Source organism: Lethenteron reissneri, chromosome 18 (assembly GCF_015708825.2).
Source record: "Lethenteron reissneri isolate LAM-NWPU_2019-01 chromosome 18, ASM1570882v1, whole genome shotgun sequence".
Classification (NCBI taxonomy): Eukaryota; Metazoa; Chordata; class Hyperoartia; order Petromyzontiformes; family Petromyzontidae; genus Lethenteron; species Lethenteron reissneri.
Window position 1 is genome coordinate 9604438 of NC_083796.1, and position 11345 is coordinate 9615782.

Consider the following 11345-nt stretch of genomic DNA (forward strand, 5'->3'; position numbering starts at 1 on the left):
AACAGATTACCGTAATTGAAGCTACGCATCAAACGAAGATTAATCTGATATTGAAAACACGTGCCATGTGTATTCAGATAACTGTTCTGAAACACCAGTGAAAGCAGCCGTTAGAAATCAAATATCAACTCTGGTTAGCAAACATGTTGTTACCTATTATCATTTTGTCCCTCAGGAAAGCTACAACCTCAGTACATAATGTTTTCATATCTGTGAGCAAGTTTTTACTCGTGGAGAATCTACCAAAATGTGTACGCGTATTTTGTTAATTGGGAACCAATGATTGCTTGATTTTGACTTTCGAGGAATAATATGTTATAATATAACGTTCCCCAATGGAGTAAACCAGTTTCCAATATTTAGTTAATTTGCAGACGAGCATTTCTTAATCATACTATAGCTACCTTTTCCAATCTTGCCATTGAATATTTGATAGCAAAAAGGTTCTCTCCCCCCCCCCCCCGCCCTTCCCCGATTGAACAATGAACATTTCAATGAGCTATTGTTTCGCAAAATAATTTCAATAGGTCGGGGAGAGCAGACTTCGCGCAGACAATACGTTAAACTTGGCTTTACACATGAGCGGACGCTCTTTCGCACAACTGCAGCTGACATGATACTTCCTGTCGCAGACAACCGGGGTGCCTTTTCCTGCTGGCGAGCGGTGGCTGCGGCTGTGATTAGGCCCCCAAGCTCGCGGAGTGGAAAAGCATGTGCGCGCGTGCACCCTGGGACACCGCAGCGCGGCCCGAAAGGGCCCCGCCGGTGGTGGTGTGGACAGGAATTGGGCACAAGCCAGAGGTGGGACAAAGTCATTGTTATGCAAGTCCAAGTCGAGTCTGAAGTCATCAAATTCATGACTCGAGTCTGACTCGAGTCCAAGTCACATGACTCGAGTCCACACCTCTGCCACAAGCTATGAGCTGTAATATTGACCGTGCTGCCCCCACCGCCGCCCATCAAAACCACCAGCAATGACTTATTTCATATGTCTTCAAACACCCCCCGGGTGTTGATTCAACAACTTATCTGCTGAAAAAGCTTTGTCTGCGAAAGATACCAGGCAGACACCCAACATTTTTCATGGTGGCAATATGTAGGCATGTATTTAAAAATTTATGCGGAGTAACTTTAAATCAGATGAAGATATCTGTTGGATGGACAGAAATGCAAAACACATCAGAGTATATATAAGTAGGTAGTTATTGCAGGTGAACTGTGAAAACAATGATGAAATAGGAAGTGAGCGAGAGCAGGTTGGATGCTTTTTAAAACGTATCTTGATCATTTAAGGTGACAAAACAAAGTGTCTAGAGTGACTATTTACTGCTATGCCAAGGCTCACAATCGTGAGCACAATGGACATGGTCGAAAGTACACAAAGAAGCATGGGGAGGCAGGAGAGGAACGCATGGATCAGAGAACAAATGCAGATTAGAGAAATCATATTGACAGTGAAGAAAGAAAAGTGTTTCCCTCGGTGGGGCGATGGCCGATGGTTGAGCCTGACGAGAGAGTGGCAGCAGAAGGAAAGCACAAAGACAAAGATCCCCCTTATAGCCTGAACAGGCTGTTGGGGCAAGTGCTGTTAGTGAGCCCCTGTGAAGGCTGGCACGACACAGGAGGGAGAGGGGGGGGGGGGCAGCGCCGCGCTCGGCTACCGTTTGGCATCCCCAGTGGCGATGTTTACGCACCACACCAGGTACTCATTTAAGGCTGAGTCGACCTAGCGGAGACCCAGCACCAATTCAGATAATCTGTTACGCACAAAGAAGGAACAGGCCCGAGAGGACAATGATGAGATGAGCCTGATGCTTTGAAGCTATGTGGATAGTTGCATCATAGAACCATGAGAGATGTAAACAACTTGAGGAGGCCTTCATCCAGCAGCAGATAGAGCAGTGCTGCTGCTGATAATTTACGTCGTATTGTATCATATCGTACAACTGCCATTCTTCATCTTTGTGTCTAAGAACATGTACACGCTGTTCGTGAACGGTCTTTTGTTTATTTGTAATACTGAAGTACTAAGTATTCTTTGTTTTATTTTAAATCAAATCATTCCTGACTATAGACATGCACATCAGGGTGTCACTGAAAATCTTAGTTGGTTAATATTCAAGGTTCCGCCTCCCGGTTTTAATATTTTTCCCGCTAAACTGACGCCCCTGCGAGTTTAAATACAACCGCTCCATTTTTACCGGTTGCTTAACGGAGTGGAAAAAATGCACTACCGTCAGTAGACATCGTCATAGTTTAGAGGACTTAAATACAGATGAGAAGAGGAAGAAGATCCCAAACAATCTTGAAATGAGAAGAGATTCAAATGAAATTTTCAGCCGTTGACTTTTACACCAAAAGTAATAAATTGAGAGGATGGTCTAATCTCAGAAAACCGAAACTGAACTTTTTCCATATGCATATTGAGTGGCACCGTAATGCACGCGTAAATTACTTTAACAGATGGCATCCTCACAATCACACATTGTAGTTAACTTAAGGTCAGTCCTGTATGAGTCAACTTTCAGTTGGTTGGTTATCCTCGATTAATAGCATGGCTCATTTGTAAAAATTGATGTCAATGAGGGTCTGAAATATACACTGCAAACCACATCACTCAAATATTATTCTCTGCTTTTTCAAAGTGTGTCTGTAAGAATTACCCGACAGTACAATATCTGCAGTATGGAGATATTATCAACGTTTCCCAGATAATGTGGAAACGGATAAAAAAAAATCTTAAAATGCCAATTTAAAGATATCCTATTTTTTTGTTTTTTTTCGGTAAAGTCACGTAAAAAATAAAAAAATTGCGCATATTTATATTATATTTTTCTATCAACGTGACTTTACCGAAAGAACCAAGAATATGAATTCCTGCCGTCACGAAAGTTTGTCAACATTTCTCCTCATACCCCTTATGAATCTCATCAAGTTACTGGCCATGAATGATCACGAAAGAAGCAACCAACAGTGCATAACCTAAAATTGGTTTGCCTCACATTTTTTTTTAAGTTTTAACAATCTTAACTAAAAATGGTTTAGTATCACTCATTATGTCCGTATATCATTACATTTTCCCCAAAGTAAAATCAAACTTGGGGGGAGCTTCAGGCAATTACGCACAAAAGCTGTATTTGTTCTATTTGAATAAATGATAATATAGGGGGGGGGGGGTTGTGAGATCGCGTAAATATATAAACGTGTCGTTAAACCCGCCAACACTCGACACAGCCAATTAGTGAGGTTTGTCACGTAAACAGAACATGCCAAATCGTTACTCGTACAGCACACCGGTGTGTTGGAGAGCAAATCCACAACATTTACAATCGCCAGTAATTACAACTAGCATCATCAGGCAACAGACAGATTTGAGGTGATATCCTCATGTTTCGTTCCTTAGGGAACTGTACTAGCAACGAATCGGCATGTTCTGTTCATGTGGTGGCGAGTTTCACGACGCATTTATATGTTCGCGATCTAACTCAAAAACCTATAGTGTGGATGATATTGGTCGCGAAAGCCTACGTGTTAAATTGAATAAAGGACTTCATTTCTCTATCCAGTTGCATTATCACGCCTTTCCCTAAACTTGACACGTTTAAACACTCCTGCCAATAAACTCCGAGTCGACTTTCAACGAAACCTTCAATATATTCCTATTGACGCGAGGCGCAAATTGTTGCTGAACATCATGGCAATTGCCCTTCGAGCTCTGCAATGCACGGACGATTTAACGGAGCTTGTTGCATAGTTATAGTGCTTTTAAAAATGGGTTAGCTTTTATTCATTATTCTTCAAACAGCTTTCACAGACATGGAACGTCTGCAATGGCAAGTTGTAAACAATACGTTTCACATCCTTTGATGAAAGTTAAATGTTTATAAAGCCTCCCACGTTCTCCACTGCTCAAAGTGCTCCGGTGTCGACTTGTTGAATACCACGGCTATTTTCAGCTTAACAATGCAGATAATAACGCTTCACCAATGGTTTGCTAAGAGCGAGAGAGAAAAAAACGCCAACCGAAAAACTATATTGAACGGATAGCATTATAAATGCAATTGCAAATGTTACATTTTCAGTTTAAATTTGCTCGCATTTTTCGAACGTTCCAAAAAAGTGCCAGTCACGATGTGAAAAGTAATCCACACTTTCATCCGAAGTGAAAGTTTCACTTTCAATACTTGCTATTGCCGAGATCGAGACAGTAGTTTGCGCATTGGTCTCGTGACCTTTCTCTCGACAGTCGTTGTGTGTTCTGTTTTTAGTGATGTTCGTTTCCCTGCATGCATATCATCCCAATGGGATCACTTCATAAGCAATACTCCCGTGTCACAAGGTAATATCGCGTACACGCTGTAATGCAGTTTTCTGATTGAACAAAAATGTTTTTGCTTCCACTTGCATGGCCTGCCTACCAGCAAAGCTGCCGGTGCTGCTTTTATGTATTGTTCAACAGCTGCGACAGAATACAGAGCAATGGGCAAAGCTCGGGACAGACAATTGCCCCAGCTTCAAGCCTCAACGAGGAATGTTTCTTTCCTTTTATATTGGGGCTCCCGTGATTTCGGCCGTACTTGAGAATGCGTGAGGATGAAAGAGCAAGAGGCAAAATATGATGGTGGAAATGTATATTAGATAACGATAGCTATTTAAACACGACAAAAGGTAAACTACAGTCTAAAATAAGTGGAAAAGTGTTGCCACCATCTCAGATACAACTGTCGATAACGATATTTAAAGAAGAAAAGGTTGGGATTTTTTGTTAAATAGAAATAAAGTTGATTTGAAGCTTTCGTGACTGCAGGAATCCATACTCTTTGGTTGCAATCGAAACGTCGTGATTTGTTTTATTTTATTTCTAACTACGTGACTTTACCGAAAGAACCAAAGAGTATAGAAACAAATTTGGCTATTGAAAAAAAACTGCATAAGTCAATAAAAGTGCCGTTGTACTCAAAGAGAGGTCAGAGTTATGATGAGTGTGCCACTGAGTGCCGACTGCTGTGCCATGCTCTCGCCGATCCCACAGCGAGAGATAGCCTTACCGGCTCCAAAGATGACACTGTCTGACGTACATAGTGAATATGGCGAATGCGTCATGAGATATTTCTAATTATGTCCCAATGTCAATGTTTGAAACCCAGCACCCAAGTATCGGCGGGTACTGTATTGCATTCTTTCTAGATGTTAAGCTTTCGTGACTGCAAGGATTCATACTCTTTTTTTTCGGCAAAGTCACGTATGTAAAAAATCTAATAAAATAAATGAAAATAACTAAATTAAATCACGACGTTTCGGGCGCAACACAAGCGTCCTTCTCTTGACATACTCTATTTAGAATAGAAACAGAATGTATATCCATGCAATCGAGCTTCATTTAAAGCAAGGCACATAATAAACAAAATATTGTAAACACATTCTATTGTTGACACTTTATTTTGGTATTAATGGGGGACGAAAGAAAGCCATCCGCGCACGTGTGTGTGAGTGCGTGAGCTAATAAACATTTTCCACGTTTTAAAGTTACCCGCCATTGCTTATTTGCGAGTAACTTCCACCTCTTGTGTAGTTTGGTATCTTTGTAAAGTTTTCTGGAGATCTGTATTAATAAAAGTGATGTTTAAAATAAGTATATTACATGAAGAGCAACAACTATGAGCAATGAAATACAACTTCTACAGAGAATAAGTGAACAGATGCTCGGCTTTGCTCCGTCGGTGCCGGTCCATGGAAATGTTGTTCGAGAGGAAATCTGTTTCTTGTTGAGGGTGACACAACACAGAGTACTCACTCGGGTCATCCTCGCAGCGGCTTTTGGCTAACCATCGAACAATGACGGTGACCACATCGCGCGCCTTCAGATGCGCTTCTGCGGCCGTCTGGAATGCTCTTCCTTCCCCCCCCCGCACCTCCGATTAGCAAGGTTGGCTACGTACGGCGCGAAAGAAGTTCTACACACAGCACAGCGCCGTAATGTGTTTCCATTGTGCGATGATGAATTAATTGCCACACCTGCTGTTTTCTAAAAGTGTATGTTTTACTCTGTGAATTATTTATTTGTAAACTGTACAATAAACCTTGATTATTTTCAAACGATACAGAACATGATATTGGTATATTCTACCCAGCAAGTTTATTTTTTGTATATGTTCAACAATTAAAACATAGGGAAATAAAACACAACTCTACAGGCGGCAAAGCACTAAAACACGCAGCGTACATAAATATCCGATGTAATCAGGTCACAGCCTCTTAAACCTAATTCTAGACAGCAGTTAGTAAATCTGATCTGTCCCGCGCACACTCTGCGTTTATTGACATCGAGAGCGGTGAAGGCAACACGTTTATTGCTGAGCGCACGCGTCCTTTCGTCGCACAGGGAAACACAGCATTAACCCCGGGCTCGTTGCTTGTCAAGTGTTGGACGGTCTCTTTTTCGTGTTAAAGCAGCAACAGCAGCAGCAGCAGCCCACATTTTATATAAACAAAAAAAGAGAACTTGCCAAAGGCAGCCCCGCTTACTCAGAGCAAAGTCTCCCACATATGCACACACGGGGCCAACGCTACGTAGCCGCACGTCGGGCCAAGTCGCTTCGTTTGCGCATCGCGGTGATCACAACCTCGCTGCGGGCAAAGAGGGAAAGGAAAAACACTCGGACGCCTCTCGATCTTGACGTCGCCAGCAGATGTTGGAGAGCGAGATGATGTTGCAGGTTTGTGTGCGACTGATGTCGTTGCGATGGCCCCGTGCGTTGCGTACGTCGCACCGCTCAGACGGCAAAGACGAAATAATCGGTCGCTGATTCGTGACATAACGTAATATCAGTGTACTCTATTTGGGGTCAATTTGCTGATTCGTGACATAACGTAATATCAGTGTACTCTACTTGGGGTCAATTTGCAATGGGCACTTTCAACTTTCTTAGTCGAGAAATAAAACGCGTGCGGTGCAATGAACTTGACACGTGTAGATTACACACCCAGTGTCAACAGAGAATGTATTTAATTTACTCCCAGCTGTACAATCAGGGTATGGAGTACAAGGTGATCCATTTACGGATACCCCACCGTTTTCCAGTGACCCTCTCATTTCCTTCTCAACAGGTGATTGAATATTGTTAAAGCGATGTTGGGCAAAGTGTATCACGGGAAATTGAGAAATATTTCATAAGCGTCCAGCGTTGAGATTGGAGGTAGAGAAGTAGAGGATTTCGATGTGAATGTTGTTCTCTCTCTTAATTTATTTAAGTGGGGTGTCTATATATTGATCGCCCTCTGTACACTCTTTAATTGTTGTTGTGTTTGCAATCATGCGTAGCTTATATGAAAGAAAAAAACATATACGTAGACGGAAAGAAAATGCGTGGCATTCTGGCGAACTGACCTTCCAGAAGGGAGGGGAGGGGACAGGGGGGGGGGTTGTGTGTAAATTAATCATATTCATACCCATAGTGTTCCCTTTTAATTATCATTAATTGGTACCCATGAGAATTATCAGGGTCTGCTAATTATCAGTTTGAAGCAAGTTACACAAACCTAACAGAATGCTGACATTTCCTATGATACCATTTGACTTGCTGTTAGGTCAGATGGTCAATGTGTTTAGTGTGCGGAGTTAGAGATATATTTTCTTTATCCTCACTGGGCTCTGTTCCAAAAAAGTTAGAGGCATATTTCAATGTCACAATCATGAGAACTGCGAATCTCCATAAATAATGCTTTGCCCGATGCTGACCGCACAAAGTTTGAGAGGTGCACAGAATAAGCATCGCAAACCTTCCCGCAAAACCTGGCACGGTTTGCAGAAATTCGAACGGCATTCAGGCTTTGTGATCGATAAAAGTAATACACATGTAAAGATCACAATAAAGCAATATCTATTGTTTGAAATGTTGAATACGCGATGTCTTCATATGCAGTGCAACATTTACACGTGGGCAAACACTGAGAGCATTTTCAATTTGTATTATGACATTTTTACTTCTTTAAAATCACCGTTTCTGAAAAACATAGGCCACGCATGATAGCATTGCACGTACGACATTGCCGCACGAATTGCGTGTGCAAATCGAGAGTAGATCACACTGCACGGACACAATTCTAGATTTGAAGCTTTCGTGACTGCAAGGAATCATATTCTTAGGTTTTTTCGGTAAAGTCACGTAGGTAAAACATCAAAATTAATGAAAATAAAATAAAACAAAAAATCACGACGTTGCCTCCGAAACGTCGTGATTTTTTGTTTTATTTTATTTTATTTTCATTAATTTTGATGTTTTACCTACGTGACTTTACCGAAAAAACCTAAGAATATGCACGGACACAATTGACGTGTTGAACTACTTTGGGAATGCGCACACAGGCTGATCAATGTTGCTGCACACACCCCTTCCAAGTAGGCTACAGAGAGCCAGAAAACTTTCAATGGGGGGGGGGGGGGGGGGGGGGGGAGATGGGCAGGGGGGGGGGAGATGGGCAGGGGGGGGGGGCAGGGGGGGGGGCAAGGCCCCAGCTCTTTCTCACGGGATGGCAGTGGGGTGTGTGGAAAAGCATCGGAATCAGAGGCTCCAAGAAATCACCCCTCACTCGTGCTTCTACTGAGGAAGTCGAAGTGTTCTTCTTGTTGTTGTTGTTGTTCTCCCCTTCTCCAGGTTTATTCGGCGCTGTCACATGGCGGCCAGAGAGACAGTAAATGAGATGAGGAAGCGTGGACTTGGCAGGGACAGCCCCGGCGAAGGTCGCTATTCATTTCCTGCTCTGCGTTCTCTCAGCTCTCCCCGGCCGCTCGTTGCGGGCTGCCGGATAAACAGGGAAAGGGCCAGGAATCGCGCCGCCCCCAAATCTAGAGGAGAGAACAAGGGGGCATACGCACGCGCACACACACGCACGCGCACACACACGCACGCACACACGCGCACACACACACACGCGCACACACACATACACGCACACACACACACACAGACGCACGCACACAAAAACTACTCCGCTTCATTTATTGTGAACGCGGACGGCGCAATTAATAAAGCAGAACCGAAGCTGACAAAAAGTCTGATTGGGACATTGACATGTAATTTGCGATGTTCATGGTAATCCATTGCAGCTATTATTAAACAAAATTAATTCCCATTTATTTATGGTATATTGCTTGCACATTTTTCTTTGTATTGATTTTATGTACAAAAGGTAATTCTGGCACACCGAATTGTGTGCTTGTGTTCCTAACATTTTTCTATTACTTAAGCATTCAATATTGATCTCGAACACTGTGTTGTACTAATGTATGTCTGTTTAATGCATACTGTCAGTATTTAATGAATATTGATGTGCATTCGATTAAATTAAATTATTTTCTCTCAAAGAACCATTATAAAGTGCTCACCTTATTTCAACTTTATTTATTAACCTTGCATTTTCAAAGTTGACACCCTTTTCCTGATGCCCATTTAAAAACACATCAGGATTGTGCTTAAATTTAGGCATATTGTGAGCCTGTTCAGTTTTAGAGCCACCGACATAATTTATTAATGGAAGTTTATTCCAAGTACAAAGTAGAAATGCTTAATGCGGTATGTTTTTTTCTCCAAAACGTGCACAGAAAAAACACAAATGACTGTAATTAAAACTAAAAGGGCATTGGGATCAAAAATACTTGGAGAGAAAAATTATCAAACAGCCTTGAGATAAAGCAAAGGTTACAAAGGCTAACAAAGCACAAATTATAAACCATAATAAAGGCGCCGTGCATTGGTAATAAGCGCATTAAGTGGCACCAAAGCCAGCTTTGTCATGAGTTGGTCTGGCATTTTTCATTGCCGGCTGCCCCTCGCTGGCCCGCCCGCTTGCACACACACACACACAGGACCCTGCCAAACTTGAGCTCTGGAATTCACTCTGAAAATCTCAATTAAATCTGCAGGCTTAGCCAGCGTGTAGCAGCCTCTTTCGACAGCGCCTGCCCAGGCCCGGGTACCCGATAGCCCGCGTCTCAAGTTTTGGTACCGTCAGTGGAAAACAGCCGTTCCAATAATCCCCACCGTCAATGCCAAATAAAATGCGGCTTCTCTTTTTATAGCAGCCCCTTGCAGCTGTCAGGCCACAAGCATTCACCTTCCCTGTAACAACAATAATAATAATATAAATCTACTAAATAACAATGTAGTAAACTTCAAAATGTAATGACATGGGTGTAGGTGTACCTGTTGAGCGTACTGTTAACGTGGCAAGACAAAAAAAAAAGCTATGCAAATTTAAAGTGTTAATTCATACGTGCTAGATCAATGCGAAGTGAGAAACAAACCATTTTGTTCTGTCCGCAGCAGCAAAAACGCCGTCATTTGAATTGATCCGTCTCTGTGTACTTGAACCACACAAGTGCTTTTAGTTGCGATCTGTGAAACCCCCCACAATGGCTCTGTGTGAGCCACAGCTCACGAAGAGGAAGAGCGCCCCCTGCTGACAACACAACGAGCATTGAAAAAAATATACATTTCATGCAGGCCACATTGAAGAAAGAAACAAGAAACACACCCCCCCCCCACCCCCCCGAACAAAACTCTGCACTGTTCAAGCAAAGAGTTAGGAGGACCACCGTGCTTTTATGGTTTGAACGTGATGAAAAGTAAAGAGAATGTATGAACGTTAACACGTAAAGTGTTTTCAGAATGTCACAATTGTGTGGGAATTGTTCAATTTCAGACTAAACTCATACAGGTGTTTTCGTCTCACATTTTTTTGAAAATAAGTACCACACCAGCGTGAAATGCTATAACTATAAAATGCGAATCACTTTGTTAAAGAAAACATTTACGCAAAGCTTTCCATCTTGAAAGTGAGCAGTACATGCTAAATAATATTACGTGTGTAAAAAAAAAAATCAAATGCCCAGCCTTCTTCTTAGTCTAGCAGTCGTCCTACGCAATACAATTTCACACAGTCGGTGTAATTTTAAATAATTACAAGAAACATCTCACGCACTGCACTTAATATAAGGTACATCCCCCCCCCCTGCCACGTGAAATCAAACTGCAATTCGCCCCCCCCCCCCCCACGCATGCTCCCCCCCCTCCCCCCCTTCTACACAAATCCTGATGCAGGACAAAATGTCGTGTGGCTGTGTTGCTACACGAGATTCTGCCCATTTCACCACGGCCAGGCTGACGAGATTCACACCATTGCACCCCCTTGATAACTGCTTCAAGAAAACAATGGTATAGCCTTAACAGACCGTTAGGGCAAGTGATGTTAGCGAGCACCTATTAAGGCCGGCACGACACAATGGGTGACCAGCACGACGCCCGGTCGCCTTTGTCTATCTCGTGGCGATATTTGCACGCCGCACT

General features: G+C 42.6%; 1 long non-coding RNA gene across 1 annotated transcript; it reads right to left on the reverse strand.

Annotated features, from left to right (window-relative positions):
• Positions 1-8589: 8589 nt before the first annotated feature.
• LOC133343594 (uncharacterized) lies at positions 8590-10430 on the reverse strand. Its single transcript, XR_009755269.1, has 3 exons — positions 10304-10430; positions 10041-10118; positions 8590-8845 (listed from the first exon to the last, which is right to left on the reverse strand). It is a non-coding gene; the product is annotated as an uncharacterized LOC133343594 (long non-coding RNA).
• Between the last annotated feature and the right edge of the window lie 915 nt (positions 10431-11345).